The sequence below is a fragment of the Aotus nancymaae genome, unplaced genomic scaffold, assembly GCF_030222135.1.
Source record: "Aotus nancymaae isolate 86718 unplaced genomic scaffold, 86718_ANA_hifiasm-v0.15.2.pri h1tg000036l, whole genome shotgun sequence".
Lineage (NCBI taxonomy): Eukaryota > Metazoa > Chordata > Mammalia > Primates > Aotidae > Aotus > Aotus nancymaae.
The window spans coordinates 38,518,195-38,535,129 of NW_026988450.1; the positions used below are offsets into that span (position 1 = coordinate 38,518,195).

Consider the following 16,935-nt stretch of genomic DNA (forward strand, 5'->3'; position numbering starts at 1 on the left):
AAAGACTATATGGTAAGAAATCTAAGATTAATTTTCTGGCTGAGCATGATGCCTCATGCCTGTAATCCCAGCACTTTGGGAGGCCAAGGTGGGCGGATCACAAAGTCAGGAGTTCAAGATAAGACTGGCCAACATGGTGAAACCCCGTCTCTACTAAAAAATACAAAAATTAGCTGAGCATGGTGGCTCGTGCCTGTAATCTCAGCTACTTTGGAGGCTGAGGTAGGAGAACTGCTTGAACTGGGACCCAGGAGGCAAAGGTTACAGTGAGCCAAGATCGCACCACTGCACTCCAGCCTCCAGTCTAGGCTACAGAGCAAGACTCCGTCTCAAAAAAAAAAAAAAAGATTAATTTTCCTTTCATTGCACTATTTGACTTACAACGATAACCATGCAAATGGATTTATGCTTCAATGTGTAAAATGAATTCCTCCTTCACTTAGCGCATGTACACATACACATCTGAAAGCATTTAGCATTTAGCTAATGCTAAATGCTTTCAGATGTGTCTAGCACAAAACAGACATTTAATGAATGTTACTTCCTGTTTCCTTTTTTAGAACAGTGTGTTAGTCACCTACACATCATGTTAAGGAATTAATGGGCAAAACAAAAGGCCAAGAGAGAATAGCTCAGTAGATAGAAACATAAGCTTTGATGTCAGAGCTGATTTTGAAGTCTGGCCTCACCATTTAGCAGCTCTCTATCCTTAGAAAAATCACTTCAACTCTGATTCTCAGTTTCCTCTGGTACAAAGTGTAGATAACACTACTTAGGCCATAGGATGTTTGTTAAAAGTAACGAGCTATTGCATGCATGCAACTCACATAGCACAGTGCCTAGAACACAATATGTACTCAATTATGAAAAAATTAATTTTTTTAAAAAGACATACCCACTAATTATTAGAATAAAACACAAATCAAACCACAGTGAGATACCATCTCATACTGATGAGGATGGTCACTATCAACAAACCAGAAAATAACAAGTATTGGTAAGGACGTGGAGAGAATTGTTTTTTTGTGTATTGCTGGTAGAAATGTAAAATGGTGTAGCTCCTATTGAAAGCATGAAGATTCCTCAAAAAACTAAAGATAGAATTACCACGTGATGTAGCATCTCACTTCTGGATATAAATACAAAGGAATATAAAGAGCTCAAAGAGGTATTTGTACACCTGTGTTCACTGCATCATTATTCACAAGAGCCAAGATGTGAAAGCAGCCTGAATGTCTGTTTATCAATGAGTGGATAAAGGAAACGTGACATACACATATTTAGCCTTTTAAAAAAGAAGGAAATTTTGTTATATGCTACAACATCAGTGAAACTTGAATACATTATGCTTAGTAAAATAAGCCGGTCACAAAGGAACAAATACTGTATAATTCCACTTATATGAGCCATCTAGAGTAGGGGAAATCATGGAAACAGAAAGTAGAATGGTGGTTTCCAGGAGCTAAGGGGAGGGTGAAATAAAAGTTATTTGATGGGCAAAGAATTTCGGTTTTGCAAGATGAAAAAGTTCTAGAGATTTGTTACACAATAATGTGGATACAGTTAACACTACTGTAATAGTGCACTTAAAAATGCTTGAGTGTAAATTCATATTATATGTTTTTCACCACAATTTTACCAAAAAAATAGGGTAAACTAAAAAAAAAAAAAAAAAGTGCATCTGTAAAGATGTTCTCTCTAGCTCTTCTCCAATGCCAGAACAGAGAATGGGGAGAGGAAGGGAGATGAAAGTAAAGAAAGTAAAAAACTGTTTTCACGGTTCTTACATTATGTTTATGGGATTCCTTCTGGTTAATGAGGAGAGAAAAATCTGTATAACTGATAGAAAAACCTAATCTGAAGCAGCCTTTCTCCCTCAGCTTTGGGAATACTCAAAAGAGGGGACTAGAAATCACCCATTCTAGATAAGAAATGTCTGTGAATGTATTTATACAAATGCTCTCTGCCTTAGAATTGAAAGATGAGTTAAAAGAAGGAAAGCAAACTTTGAAAGGGAGGGAAAGAAGAAAGCACTGTAGAGAAAGCTTACAGTTTCGAGTCAAGACGATGAGTTTGAATCCTTTTCTACTTGCTTATCCTCTCTGGGGATGACTTTATCAGTAAAAATGTGATGATCATACTTTTCTAACAGAGCTGTTGTGAGAACTAACTCAAGATGTTGTGTTTGAAATGTTTGTTTTATCTCATCAAACACAATCCACATTTTACTTGTGATTTTATAGACAGGCAAACTGTAGCTATTACCACTCCAAGGAAATACAATAAATAATTTCTACCTTCCTGCTCATGGGGCTCTAATCATTTCTTATTTTGACAGTTGTTGTTAGTCTTGTCAATGAATGTCAATATGTCAGTATGGGAAAGTGTGGGATAATTTCTATCTTCAAAGTGAAAATGTGATAGCATACCCTCTAAGCATTAAAGGAAATAAATCAGAGCATTCTTACTTAAAACAAGGAAGCAATTTAATGCTTCTTAAGGGCAACTAAGTGTCTCAAATCATAGCTCAAGAATGTGATTCTATTCATGGTTCGCCCTTTTTCTATAGGTAATCTAAAGTATTTACAAAAGGTAATAACACAATTTTACTTCCAAAGACAAAGGAGGGAATTCCACCATGAAAGGGAGGAGATGAAAGAATTTTTGAACAACAAGGCTGATAGAATTACGGCTTTTTTCCAAAAAGGAAATAATTAAATTTTTTCCTTAGGGTTTTTAATTAAAGGTCCTCCACATCCTAAAGTATGATGGGGGGAATGTCCATTGGAATGCCTCTTGGAGTTAGTTCACAATACTTAGAATTAATATTTCCCAAAATTGTGTTTCAGTAATGCTACTTCCCATGTTTTCTTTTTCTTTGTATGTTGTAGCTCCAACGACAAAATACACTTAGTGGTTGTGCTACTCTTGACTAACAGATTTGGAAGATGAGAAAGAAAAAAAACAGAAGAATCTAAGCAGAACTCACTGGCTATTAACAACCATGTGCCATTTTCTAAAATAGCTCAGACTTGTCTATAGCCGTTTCTTTTGTTTTGTTTCGCTTTATTTTTAGACAGAGTCTCACTCTGTCGCCCAGGCTGGGATGCAGTGGTGCAATCTCAGCTCACAGCAACCTCGGCCTCCTGGGTTCAAGCTCAGGTGATCTGCCCACCTTGGCCTCCCGAAGTGCTGGGATTACAAGCATGAGCCACAGTGCCCTGCTATAGCCTTGTTTCTCGATCAGTTTTGCTTGTTGGTTTTTTGTATTGGCAAAAAGAACTCATCAGATAGGGTGTGTGTGTGTGTGTGTGTGTGTGTGTGTGTGTGTGTGTGTGTGAGATAACCCTTTCTCTGCTGGAGCTGGTTTACTTTACTACTAAAATTTTTTAAATACTTGATTAAGTATTTTACATCAATATTTATTTTTGCTTAATTTTAACATGAAAATTCAATCAATATCTATAATTTGGGAGGGGGGTACATAAATATTAAGAGCACTCACTTATGATGGTAATGAGTTCACTGAAGGAAAGTTATTAAGTAGTATTACCATAGTAAAAGTAAAGTATGTAAATGAAAGACAGCTCTACCTTCCAGTAGTTATTGCCTTTATTAGCTCACAATGAACCAACATCAGTTTCTTTTGCCAGTGTCCTCTGAATACTAACAATAAAGCAGTTCCGCTGGTTTCCACTTCACTGATCTACTCTCGATTCACATCAGCCGTGAACCTTTCACTTAGATACCTCTTTAGACTTGCTTTCCACCCATCCTGTTTATGTGCAGTCAGCAGGAAGAAAAGAATAAGAATGGGCCTATGAGCAGGAAGAGAAAGATGAAGAAATAAAATGCTTTCAGAAAATTAGAAATTTCTAAGAAAGTCCCCAGCATATTTTTTAAAACACTGGAGACAGTCTTTGTGAATCATCCAATCTGACTGTTAGCTGTCATTCAGCAAATCCTTGAAGATGAGGAACTTGAACATTTGAATAGAAGTCGATGACACATACAGTCGTGTTTTCTTATTTCTCTAACTAAACCAAGAGTTTGCCATGGAGATGTTCTCGAATTAGGCTTCACATCCATGGCATTATGGTTTAGAGAAATAAACCAGACTCCCTAGAATTGGAGTCTGGATTCTAGCTAGACATGACTGTCCAGTGATGTGATCTTGGGGAATTTTCCTTAATTCACAGGGCCTTACTTATTCTCTAAAGTTACCTAAAATTTCTACTTTTAGAGATTAAGGGATATTGAATTCGACAAGAATTCATAAACCCATAAACAAGAATTCCCTCTTATGAAGGCATCTGATCGATTGCCCTGTTGGATCAGGAAGATGCAGAAAGCTCCGCCATGAGGTGTGGGAATAAAGAGGAATACAGTTGACTGAGGTTGAGTGTGTCAGTGAAAGGAGAAATGTGGTGGGTTATCCTGGCATCCTTACACTGCCCTTCTTTTTCCCAAGGCCGCTTATGGTTGGCTGAGATGCCTGGGAGTGACATGCCTTAAGAGCAGGTTTTTGAAGGATGAAAAGAGGGTATTTGCCTAAAAGTGTCACCAGAAAGCAAGGAGAAAGCCATTGTCCTGGTACTTGGCAATGAAGTTAAAGAGTAAAGATTATATCTGAGATTGCAAAGAAAGAATAGCAGGTTAAATACGGAGGCATGGACAACATTGTAAAAAGTATATCTTTCCCAGGCACACACCTGTAATCCCAGCACTTTGGGAGGCCGAGGTGGGTGGATCACCTGAGGTCAGGAGTTCGAGACCAGTCTGATCAACATGGAGAAACCCCATCTCTATTTTTTAAAAAAATACAAAATTAGCTGGGTGTGGTGGCACATACATGTAATCCCAGCTACTCAGGAGGTTGAGGCAGGAAAATTGCTTGAACGTGGGAGGCGGCAGTTGCAGTGAGCCGAGATCGCACTAATTGCACTCCAGCCTGGGTGACAATGAAACTCCCTGTCTCAAAAAAAAAAAAAAAAAAAAAAAAAATCCTTATTCAAGTAACACATACTCATTGTTGAACAGTTAAAAGGTACAGATAATCACAAAATAAACTCACCACAAATAACTGCAGAAATAAACACTGTTAACATTTTGCTGCATATCATTGCAGGTTTTTCGTGGATAAACCTGCAGGTGTAAAAAGTATCAGATTCAAATATCTGTGGGTTGTGCTTGCTAGACAAGTCTTAAATTGTATTTTTAAAATAAACCTTATATAATTTATTATAGCTTATTGTAAAAGGGTCAAGAAATCAAGATAGCTGTTTCTCTTCATTAAAAATCTATTCATTTCATGTTAGGAGGACAGTTAACTTGTTACCAAGAAGAACTGAATTTAAAACAAAATTGAAAACTATTTGTAGCCTATATGTAGTCAGTTCTGGTTACAGATAAAGCTTCACAATGCTGTTATATTCATCACATTAACCAGCTATAAAACACAGGCCTTTATCTACAGCAGACAGAATTTCAGGATTTATATACAGATACCCTACAAAGTCATGTGTTTTAAAATCAGTGTTTTATTATTAAGAACTCTCAAGCTACTTATAAAACTAATCTAATAAAAGTGGGTCTAAGTATTTTCCAAAAAAAGGTTTATGTTCTATATACTGTTTTTTAATTGAGGTGGAATTCACATAACATAAAATTAACCATTTTGAAGTGAACAATTCAGTGGCTATTAGCATATTCACAATGTTGTGCAACTGCCACATCCATCTAGTTTCGGAAATGTTTCATCACCCCAGATGGAAACCTGGCACCCATTAAACAGTTGCTCTCCATTCCTCCCTCCCCCTAGTGTCTGGCAACCATTATTCTATGTTCCAACTCTAAGATTTACCTACTCTGGATATTTCATATAAATAGAATCAAACAGTGTCTGACCTTTTGTGTCTAGCTCCTTTCACTTAACATGTTTCTGAGATTCATACATGCTGTACTATCAATAATTTTGAAAAAAGTTTTAATACTTATTATGGTTGAATAATATTCTACTGTATACATATATATATATATATATAAAACCTGATTTGTTTATCCACTCATCTCTTGATGGACATTTGGGGCCATCTGCACCTTTCGGCTATTATAAAAAGTGCTGTTATGAATGTGCATGTACTTAAATTTGTCTGAGTACTTGTTGTCACTTCTTTTAATTTTAATTAGAAAAAACATACTAAATTTTAATTAGAGGAATTTGTTCTAATTCTTTTTCAAGTATTGGTGTAGGATCCCCTAGTTATTTAGATGATTTCTCCTCTTCCTAATAAAAAAATAAAAACATGTTTTCCAAAAGTTGGGAAACAGGCTGTAGCTACAACCACAACCTGTCCAACCTCCCCCTACCCCCACCCTCACCCACGTCTCTCTGCTCCTATCTACTGCCCCAACACTCACTCTAAAAAGTTAACCATGGCCGGGTGCAGTGGCTCACACCTGTAATCCCAGCACTTTGGGAGGCCGAGGCGGGCAGATCACCTGAGGTCAGGGGTTCAAAATCAGCCTAGCCAACATGGTGAAACCCAGTCTCTACCAAAAATACAAAAATTAGCCAGGCATGGTGGCAGGCACCTGTAGTCCCAGCTACTCGGAAGGCTGAGGCAGGAGAATCACTTGAACCTGGGAGGCTGAGTTTGCAGTGAGCTGAGATTATACCACGGCACTCGAGCCTGGGAGACAGAGTCTCCCTTAACCAGACCAGCTAAGCGGCCCTTGGAAGGTAAAGAAATTCATTTAAGTAAAATTTTCAAATGTTTAAAATATACACAGGTAATAGGCCTGCTAGATCCAAGGCCTTTCTGTCAATAGTAAGATGCACATACAAGACTTGGTGAGGATATAATTGTTTGCTACAGACAGTCCCCCACGTAAGATGGTTCAACTTGCATTTTTCACTTCACAATGGCTCAAAAGTGGTTCACTTTCTGTACACTCCTCAACTTAAAATGGGCTTGCTATGGTATTTTCAACTTATGATGGGTTTATCAGGATGCGACCCCATTGGTAGTCAGGAGCATCTGTATTTTCACATATCGAGGTGATGCTTAGTATTTCCAATTAGGCTTCCTAAATTTATTTTAAATGGTTGGTATTATTTTGAATTGTGTTCACTAATGCAATGTAACAAAAATGTTTTAAAATAAAATGATAAATAAGTTTAAGCAGATTTTAAATGGGTTAGTGAAAGCACCAGAGAATTTCTGCCATTTTCTTTGAGGAAACTATGTTTATTTTGGAATCATGAAAGACTATCTCAACTCATTTCCTCTTTGAATAGAGACAGGGTCATGCTCTGTCACCCAAGCTGGAGTGCAGCGGCATGATCACAGCTTGCTGTAACCACAAACTCCTGGGCACAGGGATTCTTCTGCCTCAGCCACCCAAGTAGCTGGGACTACAGGTATCTGCCACCATGTCTGGCTAATTTTAAGTTCAGTTTTTGTAGGGACAGAATCTTGCTGTGTTGTCCAGACTGGTCTCAAACTCCTGGCTTTGAGTGATCCTCCCTCCTTGGCCTCCCAAAGTTCTGGGATTACAGGTGTGAGCCACCCACACCCAACCATCAACACACTTTTATTACATAAGCATTTGGTTACATTTCTTTCCAATTTCAGCTTTGGTTTTGAATAACCTAAAAGCAAGGTGCTTCTCACATGGCAAAAATAACATCCCATGTTTTAAGCTCCATAGAGGGTATCACTTTGGAGGCTGAAAGCCTTCGCCTTTTTTAAAAAATTAGAAGTTTTAATGATTGAAAAGGAACCAGAAAAGGAGATGGAGAAGAGCCAGAAATCTAAGCGGGAGATCAAGAGCGTGTTGTATTGATGAAGCCAGGAAGTAATTCAAAGACAAAGAGTGGTTATAGAAGCACCAGGCCAGGCGCAGTGGCTCACGCCTGTAATCCCAGCACTTTGGGAGGCCGAGGCGGGTGGATCACGAGGTCAGGAGTTCGAGACCAGCCTGACCAACATGGTGAAACCTTGTTTCTACTAAAAATACAAAAATTAGCCAGGCATGGTGGCACACACCTGTAATCCCAGCGACTCAGGAGGTTGAGGCAGGAGAATTGCCTGAACCTGAGAGGCAGAGGTTGCAGTGAGCCAAGATCGTGCCACTGCACTCCAGCCTGGGCGACAGAGTGAGACCTTGTCTCAAAAAAAAAAAAAAAAACAGAAGAAGAAGAAGATCCAGGAAGAGAAGTGCTTGCTACACATTCCCACGTGATTACCTCACTTCCCCTCCTCTCCTGAACCCTTTCTCTATGCCTGAAAGCACAGTCAGTTCTCCCTGGCTAGCGGTACCCTCCTTTGTTCAAAAATTGTTATGAACATGGGAGGTTAAGGACACCATTCCTATTGAGGGAAAAAAATGAAAAAGAAAATGGAAAGGAAATATTAAGTGTGATACCATATCTGAAAGAGCTTTGGAATCTGTAAGACACTGTGTACATGATGGAAGTCAGGGGAAATATCGGCTGGTCTAGATGATTCAGATGTGTCTTTCAGTGGAAAAGAGTTATAACAAGGGTCAGATTTGACAGTGAGTCCACCATCTCAGCAGGAGGAACTATTATGTGTGAAATTGTTCGCCAACAAATTCTTCAGAATTTGCTATTCATTATTTGCTGCCTGTATTTCATCACCAATGAGTCACTCCTTACTCTCTGACCTTTAGTTTCCTCCTCTGCCTTAATACCCTTGTGCTGTGAACACTTTTAAAAGCTCAAATTTTAAATGAACAGGTACAGAAATTTGTAGCAGAGATATAAAATAAAAAACAAGTTGAGAATTGTGGCTGGACCTCTACGAATGATGCTAGGATGCCAAATCTTTAAATGAGTTCACGACGCCAGGAGTTCAAGATAAGCCTGAGCAACATAATGAGACTCCACTTCTACAAAAAAATAAAAAATAAAAAAATTAGCCAGTATGGTGCCGAGCGCCTGTGGTCTCAGCTACTCAGGAGGCTGAGGCAAGAGCATTCCTTGAGTCCAGGAGTTTGAGACTGCAGTGAGCCATGATTGCATCACTGCACTTCAGCCTGAGGGACAGACCAAGACCCCATCCCTAAAAATAAATAAATGAGTTTAGACTTGAGGAAGCAATTAAAGTTGAGAAATAACAAAGACAAGAGGGATTCCTTATCATTAGTGATGGTGGTGTAATGTTTAACAGGTGAAAATAAACACAACTATACAACTTCTGTCTGATTCTCTTCTTTTCTATCAAGAAAAATATCTTCAGTGTAAACTTTCAGCACTTGGAAAAGATAAAACAAGTACATTTAAGAAAGCCTCAAAGTTCATTTGATAGGTGAGGAATGATGAGTCCATTTAGTTATTTCCACTGTTAAAAGAGAAGTACTTTTCTGAGCACTAGAAGAGTTGTCCATGTCAGCACAGGTCTGTTCTCAGTAATCTTAAAAATTTCAGAGAATGGATACAAGCATGCTCTAATGTGAGAGCAGAAAGAAAATTCTGTCTTCTAAAAAGCATACACTGGACAAGGTTGCTGTAATTCCCAGTGGAGCTTTCTAGTAATTGGTTGCCATGGAAAGGAGTAAGTGCCTTCCTGAAACAGCGGGCTGAATTCACCTTTCTTCCCAAATCCCATAGAAATGTCAGGAGAGTAAAATTAACTAAAAATAAGTCTCAATAAATTTTAGAAAATTCAGAAGGGGTTATTGGAATATATTGAAGAATTTCTGGAATATATGGATGCTGAAACATAACAGAGCTAAGCAACCCATGAATCCAGACCCATGAACAAGAACTTTAAAAATAAAAGATTGCCCGGTAGAATTCTGCAGAAGTTTCACAATCAGAATAAACAGGCTGGCTGGAAAAAAGTAAGCCCTGGGCAGGCAACAAGTAAAGGCAGAGCTGGTCCTCGTGCTACCTAAGATCCGATGCTGATGTGTGCCCCCGGCTGTACATAGTGAGAGCTTCTGTGTAAGAGATTTTCAAAATGGACATTCAGTCCAGGGAATGAGGGCCTCGTCCCCAGGTAATGATAGCTGCATATTCTGTAAACAAACCATATTCACATCTTAAAGAAAAGCCCACCTTCTCTCTGCCACACACAGCTGCTTGAGTTGGAGCTGATTTAATCCAAACTTAGGCTTCTAGCCATGCAAACAAAATTTTTTTTTTTTTTTTTTTTTTTTTGAGACGGAGTTTCGCTCTTGTTACCCAGGCTGGAGTGCAATGGTGCAATCTCGGCTCACCGCAACCTCTGCCTCCTGGGTTCAAGCAATTCTCCTGCCTCAGCCTCCTGAGTAGCTGGGATTACAGGCATGCCCTACCATGTCCAGGTAATTTTTTGTATGTTTAGTAGAGACGGGGTTTCACCATGTTGATGAGGATGGTCTCGATCTCTTGACCTCGTGATCCACCTGCCTTGGCCTCCCAAAGTGCTGGGATTATAGGCATGAGCCACCGACAAAAATTCTTTTATTTATTTGTTTATATATTTTTAACTTTTATTTTAGGTTCAGTGGTACACGTGCAGGTTTGTTACATATGTAAACTCACGTCATGGGGTTTGTTGTACAGATTATTTCATCACCAGGTACTAAGCCTTGTAACCAATAGTTACTTTTTCTGATCTTCTCCCTCCTCCCACCCTCCAACCTCAAGTAGACCTTCATGTCCATTGTTCACTTCTTTGTGTCTATGTGTTCTCATCATCTATCTCCCACTTATAAGTGAGAACATACAAGTGAGTATTTGGTTTTCTGTTCCTGTGTTAGTCTGCTAAGTATAATGGCCTCCAGCTCCATCCAGGTTCACACAAAAGACACAATCTCATTCTTTCATACAGCTGCATGGTATTCCATAGCGTATATAAACACATTGTCTTTATCCAGTCTACCAATCATGGGCATTTAGGCTGACTGCGTGTCTTTGTTATTGTCAACAGTGCTGCAATGAACATTTGCATGCATGTGTCTTTATGGTAGAATGATTTATATTCTTTTGGTTATATATCCAGTAATCGAATTCTGGGATGAGTGGTAGTTCTGGCAAACAAAAATACTTACACTCTCCAGAAATGAATAATCTTTGAATTAGTATCTTGTCTATAAAAATGATGAAACAACCGGGAATCATCAGACAACCTGGAAGATGTACAGAGAAACAAGAAATTCAATAATCAGAAACTAAAACCTGAGAAAATGCACAACAGGGCACAGAATAAGGTGCTGAAATAAGTATGTTTGATGTCTTCGGACAGATTTTAGGGAGTTCTGAACCTATAAAAATAAAATATAAATGGCCACGAAGCAATAATAAAGATGTTTAAGATTATTTAAATATTTACAGTAAGAAAAAGAGTTGGAAAAAAGGGAAGTAATGACCATTCCAAGTCAGCATGAACTGATGAAGCACAAGTCATGCCTCAATCATTTCAATTCCTGTTTTTAGAGGTCATCAGACCAGTAGATTGGGGAATGCCAGTGGCATGATGTGTCTTGTGTCTAGCAAGCCATTAAATTACTGTTTCATGATACTGTACTTTAAAAACTAATTATAGCCTACCAGTGATTGACAGTTAGAAAAGTAAGCTAATAGAGATTTCTATCACCTCATATAGAAATTTCTAATTTAATTATCCTTATAGATTGTAAACTTCTTGAAAGAATAAAACATTTTCTGTATCATATTCAGCCTAGCCCCATTGCCTAGAACAATACTCAGCAAATGTCAGAGTCTCATTAGAAATTTATTGAATAATTAAATTTCATTGTAATTAATGCCAAGTCTGTGTTTAAAAGCATGTATGAGATAAAAGGGAAGTAGCTGGCTTCTCAGTTCATTTGGGAATAATGTAGGGGTTTTAGTTGATTGTCTACTTAATGTTGTCAATATTGTGACATGGCAGTTAAGAGAGATATAGATAAAAGACTATGGCCATTGACAAATAGTGCAGAACCCAGATGAGCTGTGACAAGAGTGCATTTTTCCAAACAATATCTCTCATCCCACATACTTTCTTACAATGTGACTTTGACTTTTGACACTCCTCCCACTGACTGGTGGTGGTCTATGTCTCTACCCCTTGAATCTGTACAGGTTTGTAACTATGGCAGAAGTATGGCCATTTGACTTGCTAGGCCAGATTATAAAAGGTCATATAGCTTCTTCCCAGTTCTCTTGGGATACTCACTCTTGAAACTCATGATGTTACATCAACAGCTCCAACTGAGGTCTCTACTGACAGCCAGCATGAACCAGATATGCGGGCAAACAAGCTTTTAGATGATTTCAGATTTGCCATTAAGTCATCCCAACCTTCAAATGTTTCCAACCGAGGTCCCAGACAGAATAGGAAAGCCATTCTTCTGTGGTCCTTTCAAATTCCTGATCCGCAGGATGTATTTTCAGAACAAAATGATTATTATTTTAAGCCACTAAAAATTTGTGGCAATTTGTTATGGCAGCCATCGATAAGGAAATAGATATGCAAATTATGATTATTTACTCAATGGAATATGATGCTGCCACAATTAGAAGAGTTCATATTGAAATAGAATGTTTATTCTTATTCATTTACTCATTAAAGAAACATTTTTGAGCCTACTATGTGCTATGGGATGTCTGAGGATACAACACTGACCCAGACAAAGTCCCTACTCAAAGTCCTCTCCCTGCCCCGTACATTTTGATGTCTCCCATTGCTAAGTCCTCAGTTTTTATGGTTTTAACCACTGATGATGTTCAGAGTTCTATCTTCAGCTCTGAACTCTATCTTGAGCTTTACACCTGCATATTAAATGCTTACCTGCTGTCACAAGTTGACTATCCCATAGGCACCCTAAATTTTAGTCAGTGGCACTGACACCTACACATGGTCCCGAACCAGCAACCTGGGAATTATTGAAGATTTCTTTCTCTCCCCTCATCTCCCACCACTTGACAACCTTGCCTCTACAGCCACAGAGGCCACTGAGCTTTCATCCACATTATCTGAACCCATCCCCCTTTTCCATCCCACTGCCACTGCCTGGATTTATGTCATCATTTCTTTCTTGGGTCCCCAAAACAGTCTCCTAATTAGTCTTTCCTCCACCAGTAACCTCAAATTCCTACTATACAATGCTGTTATAATATTTTTTCATACTAGACAAATATAATTATTATTGTGCTTAAAATTTTTCACTTATCCTTCTTCAGAATAAAGTCCAAGATTCTTGTCACTGACATATAAATGGAAGGAAGCTAAGGAACAGCATGCAGAGTATGATCCCACTTCCTAAATATATATAAACATACTCCCACATATATGGGTATATGTATGTTTATATATATATGAAGTTACTGGATGTTCAATAAAATGTGAACAGGTATAATCTCAGAGTGAAAGATTTCAGAAAATTATTTTTTTCTTTGTATTTGTATGTATTCTTTTAAATGCATACAATATCAAAACCCTTTTCAAAAAATGAACACATTTCATTTTTTACAGAAACAAGAAAACATTAAAAATATTAAATAAAGAGACTCTTTGATATCCAGTGTTGGCCTGTTCAGCTTTGAGTTTCTCTCTCTTCTCCCATTCCCTGCCCTAGTCCCTGATACCATTAACAGGGACTTTCATTATCTCAGCAAATTATGCTCTCCAAGAGCCTCCAGTCCTTCACACATCCAGCTTCTGCCTGGAAAGCACTGTCCTCCGCATTTTGTTTGGCTGATCCCTACACACTTAACCAGAGTTCAAGTCAGTTATCAATACTTACAAGAAGCTTTTTCCAGCCAGTCTCTTTTGTGAATTATAAAGAAAATTTCTACACAATGGAAATCCTATCATCCTGTCATTTGTGAAAACATGGATGAACTTGGAAGACATTATGTTTAGTGAAATAAGCCAGACACAGAGAGACAAATACCTCACTTATGATCTCATTTATATGAAGAATATAAAAAAGACAAACACACAGAAACAGAGAGTAAAATGAAGATTACCAGAGGCTGGGGTGGGGTGCGGAGATTGAGGAGATGGCAGTCAAGGACGCAAACTAACAGAACTTGAATATTGTCTTTTTCAAACTCTGCTGTACTCACACGAAATATTTTCAGTTATTGTAATTTCTATTATTAGTGATCCTTTAGAATTATAGTTTTACTAAATGTTTCCTTAGCAAAATTTCTGACTTGATAAATACCTGTTGTTTAAAGTGAAGGGGAAATGAAAGTAACTGCATTTAACAGAATTAAACATAACTGAATTGAATTGCAAAATATGCAAAGGTATCAAAAGTACTTAAATGTACCTGTATTATTGTCACTAGGGGGAGCTCAGCACTTAATTTGTATTCTAAAAGAGTCCACCCTGCTGGCAATCAAAACAGCAGTTTGTATCCCATTGTGCTGTGTGAGGGGCTTCAAAATAAACTAACAGCATTATTTTCCTAGAAAATGAAAGCGACTGAATACATTAGCTCTCATGCTTTTCACGGTATTTGGAGCAAGTATAAATGCCTTCGTCTCTATGGCGCCACTGTCAAAATAACACATACACTTCTTTGAATGTAGCTCCAAAATGGCTCATGCTCTTTGCAATGGTCCAAAATGAACAGAGGAATAAAGATTAAAACACAATGCATGAAATGTGCTTCAGCACAGAAGTCTTAGTGGGAGAGTCTATACAGGTCAGACAGCAGACTAACCACAGGAACAAGATCTGAACCTCAGGAGATTCTCCACCTTTAAATCTGTATCATTATTACATGTGAACTGCTTATAAGTATACCTCTTACAATAGATGCCTTTTTTATGAACAAGGGAGACCTCTATTTTGTCGCCACTCCTTATGGCCAAAAGGCATGAACTTTGGACTCAAACTGTTCTTTAAAAAGATTAGATGAGGGAGCTGTGGTGGCTCAGGCCAGTTGTCCTGGTGCATGAGGAGGGAAGGTCAGGCATTCGAGGCCAGCCTGGGCAACGTATAAATCTCTCATTCATTAAAAAAAAATTATATGAGATGTTTAAAAGACAGTAACTTTTGCCGTGTCCTGGAGCTGAGAGATTTTGAACAAAAATAAAAGACGGAACTAGTTTTCACAAGAATAATTGAATCAAATGAGCCTGTAAATAAAATTAAAATAATAACATCACATATTTTTGTGATTCACAAGCCTGATTTCAAGTGAAGTTAAAACATAATAAAAATAAGAGATCCAGACGTTCCTTTCTACTTTTCCAGCCAAGAGCTCTAAATATGAGCCTTAAGACACTCCAAACATGGCTATGTGCAAGGCCTGAGGGGAGGTGTTGAAATTCATGAAATCACAGACATAAAATCTGGAAGGAACCCTGGAGCAGCTGTCTACCGCTCACCTACACAGAAGTCCCTCGTGCCCCCTCTGATCCCTGTGCCTTCTTGGGCCGTTGTGGTGTTCACACAGCAGGAAGGGGATCTCACCCTGTGTTCAGGCAGCCTCTTCTCATTGGATGTCTCTACTTCTGCCAGAGAGATTCTTCTGTCTTCAGAACTGGAATTTCCTGCTGTATAACATGATACTTTTATTCTGATTCTGCCTTTGGACAGAAGGTAAAAAGTCTCTTTTCTTGTTCTCAGGAAAGGTGTTGAATATAAACATGGACAAAAGTCCTCCTTAATACTTCCTTCTTTTCCCCAGTCCCATGCCACATCCCACCAAGACTTTTTATATCCAGCCAAAATATTACAGGTTTAATGACTTTTTTAAAAAAAATTAAAATGAACTTTTATCATTTTTCCTTTGGTACAAAACTTTGGAGAAAAATTAGAAAATTCAGACATGCCAAATGAAGAAAATGAACTAACTGCTCATAAATAATCTTAGTTATCTGATTTTCTATGTCAACATATATCTCTTTATTAAACTTTTTTCATAAAATAGGATATTACTTATTGTTTTCAGCTCTTTTTCATATAATTAATTAATTAATTAATTGCCTACAACAACATTTTTAAAGCTGAATAGTACTCTACTGGGTGTTTGTACCATATTTATTTAAATAATTCACTACTGTGGGATATTTAGGTAGTTTTGAATTTGGGCTATTAGAACAACCACTAAAAAATTCTTGTAGATGCATTTTTTTGCAAGACACTTGTATTATTTTCTTCCATATTCATTTGCTAAACTAAAATTTCTAGTTTTTAGAGGTTAAACTTTTAATTCAAAAGTAAAAACACATTCTTTATTTCCACAACAACTTCTTATAAAACATAGTCCAACCCCATAATCCAACTGTCCTCATCCACTTCAAAACCGTAAAAAGCATACCTCTCTCTGAACACTTTTTCTGAAAAGCTGCCTCTCTCCCTCAATACCATTTTGTCAAAGAGGAAACCTGAGCTCCTGGTCTAGATTAGGTCTCTGTTATGACGCCTCATCACACCTTTTACTTGTCCTTCATGGAATTTTTCATTATTGTAACTAAGTAGGTGATAGTATGATGATTTCTTTAATTCCTGGCCTGTTAGAGTTACAAGAGTAGAAACCATGTCTGCTATTTCAGTGACTAGCAAAAAACATGTACTAAATTGAATGGAATTATTTATTCAATTATTCACTTATTGAATCAATGGAAATATTTTTTTTTCTTTTTTTTCTTTCTTTCTGAATTTCTCCTCAGAAATAAATGGAAATATTTCTAGATTTTAGAGCAAAATGCATGCAGACCAATGAAGTCTACCACCTCTGGTGAACAAGAAACATGATTTCATGTTCTATATTCTCATTCCTTATTCTGCAGGGCTGGCACAAAGTTATATAGAAAGTTTCTACATCTTGTCACCTCACCTCCTGATGAGCCATAGTTTAGAGATTTTCTACACAGGCCTAAGGCACTGAAGAAGTCCTTCTGGTCACTGATCATCTGTCCACAGACATTACCTGGCCACTGTTCCTCTCTGCATGGCC

At 37.9% G+C, this 16,935-nt stretch overlaps 1 long non-coding RNA gene across 5 annotated transcripts in view; it reads right to left on the reverse strand.

The window, feature by feature from the left end:
• Positions 1-757: 757 nt before the first annotated feature.
• Positions 758-16,935, reverse strand: part of LOC105725876 (uncharacterized) — a 64,179-nt gene continuing 48,001 nt past the window's right edge. For 2 of the 5 annotated variants that reach the window (XR_010345576.1, XR_001109379.3), the window contains 2 exons: positions 15,362-15,529; positions 10,185-11,142 (listed from right to left, as the gene is read on the reverse strand). This is a non-coding gene — a long non-coding RNA (uncharacterized LOC105725876). Of the gene's footprint in view, positions 4,972-5,074; positions 5,146-10,183; positions 11,143-15,361; positions 15,530-16,935 lie in introns of those variants that run through there. The other 3 variants (XR_010345578.1, XR_010345577.1, XR_001109380.3) reach the window with 3 other exon arrangements.